This window comes from Tachypleus tridentatus, chromosome 2 (genome assembly GCF_004210375.1).
Source record: "Tachypleus tridentatus isolate NWPU-2018 chromosome 2, ASM421037v1, whole genome shotgun sequence".
Taxonomy (NCBI): Eukaryota; Metazoa; Arthropoda; class Merostomata; order Xiphosura; family Limulidae; genus Tachypleus; species Tachypleus tridentatus.
The window spans coordinates 64,101,043-64,111,464 of NC_134826.1; the positions used below are offsets into that span (position 1 = coordinate 64,101,043).

The 10,422-nt window shown below is 33.3% G+C and overlaps 1 long non-coding RNA gene across 1 annotated transcript; it reads left to right on the forward strand.

Moving 5' to 3' along the window:
* The first annotated feature begins 712 nt into the window (after positions 1-712).
* On the forward strand, positions 713-9,483 carry LOC143235818 (uncharacterized). The gene is made up of 3 exons (XR_013019377.1): positions 713-747; positions 3,050-3,246; positions 9,101-9,483. It is a non-coding gene; the product is annotated as an uncharacterized LOC143235818 (long non-coding RNA).
* Positions 9,484-10,422: the final 939 nt, after the last annotated feature.

Below are 10,422 nucleotides of genomic sequence, written 5' to 3' on the forward strand. Positions count from 1 at the left end.
GCATTTAATTAGCTGTACTGATGGCCAAGGTGATTTTACATTTTGCTGTAAGCAAATGGTTTATTTTATTTACTCGTGACATCTAAGCATAAGATTGTATGTGTTTTGTACGATCTTAATTTTTATTTTCTCTTCTTTATATAACAGGTTCTGGGAAAACTGCAGCATTTTTGGTTCTCATTCTAAACCATATCTATGAAAATGGACCACAAAAGGACTTACCAGAAGTAAGTTTTATGTATGTATAAGTAATATGTTTGTATGCTTGCTTTTGTTGATAAGTATATGGTGATTTTGTTTATGAAGTATTTCGTATAGTTTCTGTAAGTATAATTGTTTCTGTCATTCCTTCAAAGAGATTGGAAGGAAATCAAAAGGGAAAGTCAAAATCAGTATGAAAAACAATTTCAAATCAACAACCAATCATTTTGAATGTGAATAAAGAAATGATTTTAGAGTAACCTTCCAATTAGTTTTTTTTTTTATCCACTTATTTTTGCTTAAAGCAAAATATTGTTTAATTTTAATAAATATCCATTTCTAATTAATTTATGATAAGTAAATACAGATCAGCTGAAAATGAATACTCAAATGTAGTATTTCATCATAGTTTTAAGTTATTTTATTTTATGAGTCCAGGAAGAGGAGCTTAAGTTTTCAGTCTTTGTTCAACATCATTTTAATCCTGTGGCTTTTGGTGCCATCTATAAACTCTCTTTTGTGTGTCGTACAGATGACATTGAAAATGTAATTAAACCACATTAATATAAGTATATGAAAATCAAATTAATATTATATATTAATTTTTGTTACTTGTTTGTTGTTGTGCACGTTTGGAACATTATTTTCAAAGTTTATATTAAATAATATTTTTACTAAATATGAAATGAGAACCTCCCGTCTCTATGATTTGCTAAGATATCAATATATTTAGCAAATCTGTTGAAGTGGCTCTGGCCTTCAAACCAATGATTTGAAAGTTCTTAAATGGTATCACCTACAACAAAGTAGCTCAAGTTTATTACCAATAAAAGAGAACTTTCCCCTCTGCATAATTCTTACAGTTTATAAGTGACTTGAAGGTGAAAGAAAGAATTTTGACAGAAATGAACATAAATAGGATTTTTTCAACCGTTATATTCTTCACTTTGACACTACTAAATTACAGAGGTTTTAAGGATTCTAATACTGTAATTTATTGTCTTTTTTTATAATTCAAAGGTTAATGTTTGAAGCCACAAAAATTCTATACACACCCCACCCTCATGTCTAGTCAAGGCTTAGTGATAGTATGTATGCACGAGTGCAGAATTTTGTAACACTGGTACATACTGGAAATAAATGTTTTTCAATGTGTTTCTTATTTACCTTCTATGTTGTAAGAAATGTAACTAAAATTTAAACATTTATGAGTAAATTGTAATGTGTATACGTATACACAAAATTAATGTATGGTAACCGAAATAGTATATGTCGTGACACAAATGCAGTAGACATAAATTGAGGTAAATTTAAAACCACATTTTAAACTTCACAGCTTTAAAACAAAAGGGTAGTAAATCTCACAAGTATGTGCCCAAATAACACCATACATACGTGAGATTTGACAGACATGAAATAGATGAGCAATAGTACTGAAATATGTATGTAAATGGATTTGTGAGGCTCAGGACCTACAATATTTATTGGACCAGCACGTTTTTGAACTATATAATAAATGTTTTCACACATTCCAATTGCAGTATTATTACCCTTGGAAATTGTAAGTGCTATATGAAACATAAGCTGCTTAGTGCAATATTGTGTTCGTGAAGCAAGGGCATGAATGAATGAGAATTTTCTGTTTTTCTTATGGATTGTTACTCTAGAATGTCGTACATATTACAGCATGCTGCACAAAGACAAGCTCAGACGATCAGTGATTTGAGTTTTATATACAGTAGGTTTAACCTTAAATGTTGAAAGTAAAATAAACACAAAATTTATGGAATACGTTTTACAGTTTTACAGTTGAAACTTTCAGGGTACGTACTTTGAAAGTTCTTGATTAATAATGAAGAAAAAAGGACACAGCTGTTTATTTTATTTCTAATTTTACATATTCTCTTTTCATTATACTTGAGTTTCCTACAAGCTGAAGAATTAAGTTATAAACATAATAACAAAAATAAAAAGTTTTACTGAAAAAAGTTATATATTCATTTAAGAAGTTCTGGAGGTTATGTGAGCAAAATGAGGTTTTTGAGACAAAGAAAAGTATTTTTAATCTCAAAATGAAATCACTTTATTCTTGTACTAGTTAGAAAAGAATGCACAATTTCACAAACAACTATTAATAAAAAATACCTAATTAAAAAATCTGAATTTTCGTGTGCAAAAGCTTTGTAATGTTTACTACATTATTGCTTTAGAAGTTGCTACTATGTAAACTGTAATGAATACATATGGTTGAGTCAGGTTCAGTTGCCATGCTCACCTTGTATACTTTACCTTGAGACCTACAGTACATACATTGTTAGTTAACAAGAGTATATATAATCATTAGAAAGAGCTCAGTGTACAATATACTCTCTCAATGGTTAATTAAATAAAGTTATATCAGTTTAAAAGAATGCAAATATATCAGTTAGTTAATGTTAAATCTCTTTTCTAATTTTTATGTATACGAAGGGGTCAAAATTCAGTTCAGATTGACTGATACTGTAGTGAAAGAGTTAATCCAAATACTGATTACTCTAGCTTACTGATCAAAATATGTGGTGTGTCTGGAAGGGAGTTTCATATGTTTGTACCTGGTTGTTTTTACTTTGGGAATAAGACCTGCTGCTATAAATTCACAATCAAGTAAACTTATTGAATGTGCGAATGAAAAACTTAAAGTAAAATTAATGTAAGCCTTTTTGCTTAAAAAGAGAAAGAAAATTAGAATCGAATTACATCAGTTAATTAATCCTGCATTGCATAAATCGACTATAGTCAAGGGAAGATTAATTGTTAACAGCAGAGTTTGACTTTTCTCTATGGCTGTCAAAAAGTTTTCTCTCTACAGCAGGAAACAACAACCATTCATATTCTTGAATTAACTGCCAGACGCTAAGGGTGTGCCAACATCTGGAAGCATGAGAGGGAAATGCGAGTATAAAAAATCCCTCAGCTCTGTCCCTAACTGGTAGATGATGCAAGGCACTCATGCACAGAAATATTAGCTGATCGCCATACCTTCTCTGGGTGTTTACAATAATTGAGGTAGGTTATTGATGCCATAACATCAAGATATAAGACAGTGTCTTGTACATCATGATGCTTATTACAGAATATTTTATTGTAATATGTATGACAGCAAAATATGCAGTTACTTTACAATATTACTGTGATGGAGAAATGATGTTGACTGGGGACTGACCATGAAATCTAGTTATGTAATAAAAGGGTTAAGTGTTAGGTAAATCATAATTTGTGTATAAAAATTTATAAAGTAAGTTCTGCTGTGAAAATATTATGTACAAACGTTTGAGCTTTTTTAAGTGGAAGCAAAAAATATCCTTCATTGCTTTGTTTTGATGCCACTTAGATTATTACTTAAAACATTTTTGTTTGTTAGAACTCATTTTTTGTTACAAATTGCCTTAAAGTCATATGTTTTTCAAATTCAGTAGATTGACAACTAGAAACTTGATTTTCCTTTTAATTTTACATTGTTTCTTATTGTGAAATAAAATTCTTTACAAGATGGGCTTACCTTGGATAATTTACATGTTCACTCATATCATTAAAGTGTGTGTGTTTAGTGTTGTTATATTACTCACATTCATCTTGGATCTCAGTTTCAAGCTTAGCATTTGAAGGATGCTGTTTAATTTTCTTCAACATTTTCATAAAACGTTATGAAAATATTTGCTCAATTTCAACATCATAATTATAACACATCTGCAGTGACAGTTTTTACTTGCAGAGAAACATTCAAACATGATTTTCTTAAAAATTCTTGTAAAGTGTCTTCTCCCCTAAGGTACCTGGTGTTAGATAAGGCAGATCATGTGCTGACATAGCTTTTGAGCCACAGATTCATTGCTTACAACGCTAAAATCAGGGGTTCGATTCCCCTCGATGGGCTCAGCAGGTAGCCCGATATGGCTTTGCTATAAGAAAACACACACACAGATTCATTGCATTGTTTTAGAGCACAATATGCCACCAACAGGGGAATAGGCTAACAACGATGTTTTTTGCAACATTTCCAAAGGGCCCAGCATGGCCAATCGTGTTAAGGCATGCGACTCGTAATCTGAGGATCGCGGGTTCGCATCCCCGTCGCGCCAAACATGCTCGCCCTTTCAGCCGTGGGGGCGTTACAATGTGACGGTCAATCCCACTATTCGTTAGTAAAAGAGTAGCCCAAGAGTTGGCGGTGGGCGATGATGATTAGCTGCCTTCCCTCTAGTCTTACACTGCTAAATTAGGGACGGCTAACACAGACAGCCCTCGACTAACTTTGTGCGAATTTCAAAAAAACAAACAAACAAACATTTCCAAAATTTCTGTTCTGTTTAACATACACTAAATGGTGAAAGTATAATTTTTTATAGTTATTGCATCGATGGATTTGTAAAGAAAGGTTCGTGTGTTTGTTTTTCTGTAATGATGAGAAACCCATTTGAAGTAAAAATGTATTTCAGGATGCCTAGTATGGGTATTAACGCATTTACTAATAAAGCAGAGGACAATGTTTCGACTTTCTTATGTCATCTCTTTGATAACTTTATTAACCAGAAGATGAGTGATGTTCTCTGCTTTGTTAGTAAAAGTGTTAATACTCGTACCAGCTGTTCTAAGATACAAGTTCATGTGGTTTTGAATAGGCTTAGAATACTAATTTTTGCTGTTTTTTGTGTAGTTGCAGAATAAAATTGTGTTGTTTACTGCAGGGTGAACCATTTCCAAATATGTATTTCTTTAAATGCTACCAACCCTTCAAAATGAAAACAAAAAGAGTATTTTTTAGTTTTTTTAAACCACATTTTTGTGCTTAAATATTTAATCATCAGTAAGCTTTAAGACACACACATAAAAGGTGGTTATAGCTGAATAAAAAATATACCAAAGTATCTACAGGCCTACAGAGTTAATAATAATTTTATGCAGACGCTTGTTAAGTAGCAAAACTAAGAAGTAGTGTAGTTAAATAAGAAAAATAAAAATTAACAATCGATGCTGGGGAACCTTAAATGCTCATTTTGAAACACTGCTGCACTTTTTGGGATCTGTAGTTAAAAGGGCGATCCAGCTGAAAGGTTCTCTGTTTTTATTACCTTTATAGATAGTCAGTGTATAATAAACTTTTTTAGGCAAAAATAGACTATTAGTTATATTTTGTTTTTTACCTATTAGGAGCTGGCTAGGAAGTGTTTACATAACTATATTTTTCTTGTTGTGCAGTGGCGGTGCCAGGATATTTTCGTTGGGAGGGGGTGTTGAGGTAAACTGTGGAGGGGCTTCCCAAAACGCCATCAATATGAAGTATAGATGGTAAATTATAATAATGTAAATACCAAGGTACATTTCAAAAAGGTGTGCTATTTTGAACTGCATTTTCAATGCAGTTTTCATTAATGATTAATAATTCATTATTACAAATTAGAAATAATCTGTTTATGAAAAGATGCGTATATGTAAAAGAGGAAGCTCACCTAAGTTCCACCCAAGATAATACATACTAATAAAGAAAATCAAGATTAGCTTAGATTGAACATTTAATATACAATTAAGAGTAAAGCTACAAATCAAAAGAAATATAACATAAAGACATAGTTTACATAGCAGAAACGAATTATCCCATGTGAAGTTAACACACTCTGAGGAAAAGTAAGGTCACTATCAGGCTAACTATCTTTCATCATGTTGTGTTTATAGTCAATATTACTTCAAAACAATGCACCTGTTCTGGTGATTGGCAGCAAATGTCTCTATAACAGTATCAATATCGAGTTGTTTTGCCCTCCTGGAGTTTACTGACATGACAGCAAGGTTGCTGGTGCGGTTGTTACCACTGCTGTTGTGAAAGTATGTCTTGAGAAGCTTCAGACATGAAGCTGTATTCTGTGGCTGGGTATCTCTTCAAGTCTGGACAGCTAGGACCACTATCTGGAAGTTGGCTCAGGTCCTTGGGTCCTGGTGGTAGTTTTTCACCCTGGGTGTGAGTGGGGCCCTTTTGCAGCTGGGGTCCCGCACTAGTCGTGTCGCATTCTCACTATCATGATCACCACTGTCCTCCTCACTTGCACCTTCTTGGGTAGCAGGTAGTGTTGCATAATCAACCCTATGTGTAGTATGACCGGTTTTATGTTTTGGTGGGTGATGTCTGACTCTTATCTTGTGTGTTGGTGTCCTTGTTTGAAAACTAGTCGCTGATTTTGATTTTTTTTATTAATCCAAACTGAGTGTGTGTTTCAGTGTGAAGCCGAGTACCAGAGAGAGCGAGAGCCACGTAAACAAACATAACTCACTTTTATACAGAGCGCGCGAACGTCAAACTGAGCCGGCTGACTGCTTGTACCACTTTTTACTTTCAAGTTGTGTCAGTTTATATGAAACGAATGGGAATTTCTCTCCTTTTATTGGCATTAGGGCTTACAAAGGATATTCATTTTAAACATTGAAATCTAAGGAAAAAGATATAACATACATACTATTAGGTCATTTCATGAATAAGGAAGAAATAACAACTAAGCATAGTGCAACGTTACGAACAACTGCTCTGCGGCATTGAAATCACCAAATTATATTAATAGCACATGAAAATCCAGAACATATCCGTAAAATACTGTTAGATGAAGTGTTTATCTTTAACCATATAGAATAAGTACTTAATTAGAGGGTAGTGATAATGTAAAATTATAGGGCTAATTAGGGAACACAAACACAGCTTTTGATAGGGCATGTTGTAAAACTGTGGGCAGCTAATGGGAATGAGCGGGGGGGGGGTGGCGTGCGGCTGGCATCTGGATCTCGATCGAACTGAGCCGATCATTAGCCGTATGCAAAGCGTACACCATGATCAGCGGCTCGGTGATCATACCCTTAAGGCGTTCGAGGCGGGAATCGCGCGCTCGAACTAAGCAAACCCGCGGTCTGGATATTGAATGGTCATAGTAGCACCAAAACAAAATGTCTAAATTGCAGTTGACCTTCACAGAAAGGCTGGTTTCTTCATAAGTTCACATTATTCATACAGGACAAACTGTGATTGTGATATTGTTCTTATTGTCATAAGTGTGACAAGCACCTGTTACAATAATGTAACTACTACATTACATTAAATTAGGTACTTCTAAATAACCCAATGACAATTTAAAAATTCATTCTAGAATTGTTTAGAAATATTATTTGGTTAGTTAACATGTAAGGTTATTATCTAATCATAAGTATAACATTAATTGGATTGTAAGTTACAATTTTAAGTGTATGCCACAATCATCATTACAATTTTGGATGGCTGATACACAATGCAAAATAATTTCACAAAGGACATAACATCAGCTAAATGCTTCATAGTTTTTATCTATGCACAGTACACTTATACATGCAAGTTATGTTTTACTTTTCAATAAAAGATAAATGAATAAATAAATCAAGTAAAATCCCTGATGATCTGTTGTAACTTGAAATCAACATGGTTGTCCGATCTTTGTCAAAGTTCAAGATAGAATGGCATTACACAGGGTGTGGCAATACAGCGCATGAGTTTCAGTGCATTCAGTACGTTGCTATGGGACGCATGGCACATACTTCCGTCTTAATGAAGACGTTGAGTTCTACAGATCTATGTCTCTTTGATGTTAATTGTTAAGCAACAACGACGATTGTGTTTTCCATATTTTATAATTATATGTAGGTAACAATATTGGGGGCTTAATGGGGGCTTGGCTCATTTGGGGTCGAGCCCCCCAGCCCCCCTTGGCACCGCCACTGTTGCTGTGGGTCGTATTGGAAGTACATCAGAAAACATCACTCACAAGATAGTATGGGTAGATGCACTGGATAAACAGTCCTCTTTGCTGGACCTTTTAAATGCAGTAGGACTAAAATGTGCAAATAGCGTAAGAAGGATTTCCAATATATGTCAATCTATACTTTAGTTAGTGTGGTATTTCTTTATGTAAACTGCAATAACAGAATGATCCTGTCATGTGAATGTGGGTTTCTTGTCAGATGATTGCCCATAAATTCCTTGAATCATTGAAATTTAGTGTTATTGCTTTGAAGTAGTTAATAAACATGTTTGTTTTTAAATCGAGTTGTTAAATCATATATCGTAGATTTTGGAGAAGTTTTTTATAGCTTCAAAAATTGGCATCATTCTTTACCTGTCTTGTTACCCAAAAAATATGCATTAATGTCTTTAAAAGCTCCTTGTAACAAGAAAGGTGTTTCAAAAATAACTGTTAAGCCTAACTGTGCCACAGAATATTTTATGTTGGTATAAAGTTAACTACAGCAACTGGTAAAAGAAAACATTTTTTGGAAAACCCAAATTTTGAGAAGCTTCATGTTTATATAGGCTCCATGATCAGCGTAGTTTTTAAGCTTGTTGCTGAAAATGGGATGGATTTTTTCTACACTCTTTTCTTTTAACATGTTTGGTTTTAACTTAATCTTTTTCATTCACTCTGAAATTACAGAGAAGTGTACAAGTTGTTGGATACTTACAGCTGATCCTACATAACCAACTTTTTTCATTGTAATTTTATGTGTATGTCAAATCATATACTTATATAAAATTTAATAATTAAAATTCATATTTTATATATACACGATTTTATGAACTTTATTGAATCTGTTGATGGAATAGATCTTCAGCTATTAAAAGCAGTGTTTTAGAGAACTCTGATCTCATATCTTTTGTAAGAAATATCAAGCTGTGATGTTATTGACACTTGAAACCTGATATAATACTGTAGATAAATTTATTACTGAGCTTTATTATATTTTAGCAAGTAATATAATGTGAAAAAATATTGATTTTAAAAAGTTCTGTTGTATGTTTTTTTGGTATTGACTTAAAAATTTAGAGCACATTGAAACTGTTTGCATTTTCCATTAGCGCCTGACATTTTAATTTTGACCTTTGTGGAATCCAAGAAAGGGGCAGATGCACTTACTGACAGAAGAAGGCTACCCAGTAGCAAGTATACATGGTAATAAATCTTAGCGGGAAAGAGAGGATGCTTTGTGGTCTTTTCGAATAGGTAGGCCTATTCTTGTAGCCACAGCTGTAAGTATCAGAATTTAATACAGTAAAAGTAAGGTAAAATTTGTGAGATTGTTTGTTTTATCTTGAATTTCGCACAAAGCCACTCGAGGATTATCTGTGCTAGCCGTCCCTAATTTAGTAGTGTAAGACTAGAGGGATGGCAGTTAGTCATAACCACCCACCCCCCAACTCTTGGCCTACTCTTTTACCAACGAATAGTGGAATTGATCGACATATTATGACGCCCCCACGGCTTAAAAGGCGAGCATATTTGGCGTGACGGGGATGCGACCCCGCGACTATCAGATTACGAATCGCACGCCTTAACACGCTTGGCCATGTCTGGCCGAAATTCATGAGAAAAATGGGCTCTGTCCAATAAATATTTATTTAAGTGTTTCTAATGTGATTATTTTTTCCTTTACATTAAATTAACTTTTTTTTAATAAGCATTATCATACAAAAACAAAATTTATGGAAAAAAAAGAATAAAAGATTGGTATTACAGTTGTTAAGTTTATGTTTGTTTGTGATTGCCATTGGCATGAAAATATATTAACACTTTTCACAGTGGACAACTATTTTTGGCTGTGCACGTCATGAGGTTTTAGTGAGTTACATTCAAAATTTAACATTGTACATGTTTTATTTTCTGAATTGTATGACATTAAACAAAATCCTCAGCTCCCCTAGTGTGAAAATTGTAACATATGATTGTAGATAATGGCAAATCTCTAATATTTTTAGTACTCTTTCAAAAAGTATGAAATTTAATGTAAATTAATCCTCATGATGTTGTAATCACTTTGGCAAAGCATAATTGTTATAGTCTTCAATCTAATTTGGTTACAGTCTTTAAAATGAAAAGAAAGGCCCGCTTTCCCATATTCACATATCACATCCTTTTTTCAGAAGTTGCAAGTAGTTCTCTCTAATGTTTAATGTTATTTACATATAAATGATAGAAAGTCATGATTTTAATTGATCAAATGATATATTCTGCTATGTTGGTTTCTGTAAAGAGTTGTCTATTTTCCTTCTAGTTCAAACTTTATTCCCATGAAATATACATCAGTGGGTTCAGCTTGATTTTTAACAGCTCTTGTAGCATAGTTAGGGTCATATGAGGTATTCATTAGTAAAGTGATTTACAACTTATATGGCTCAAATAT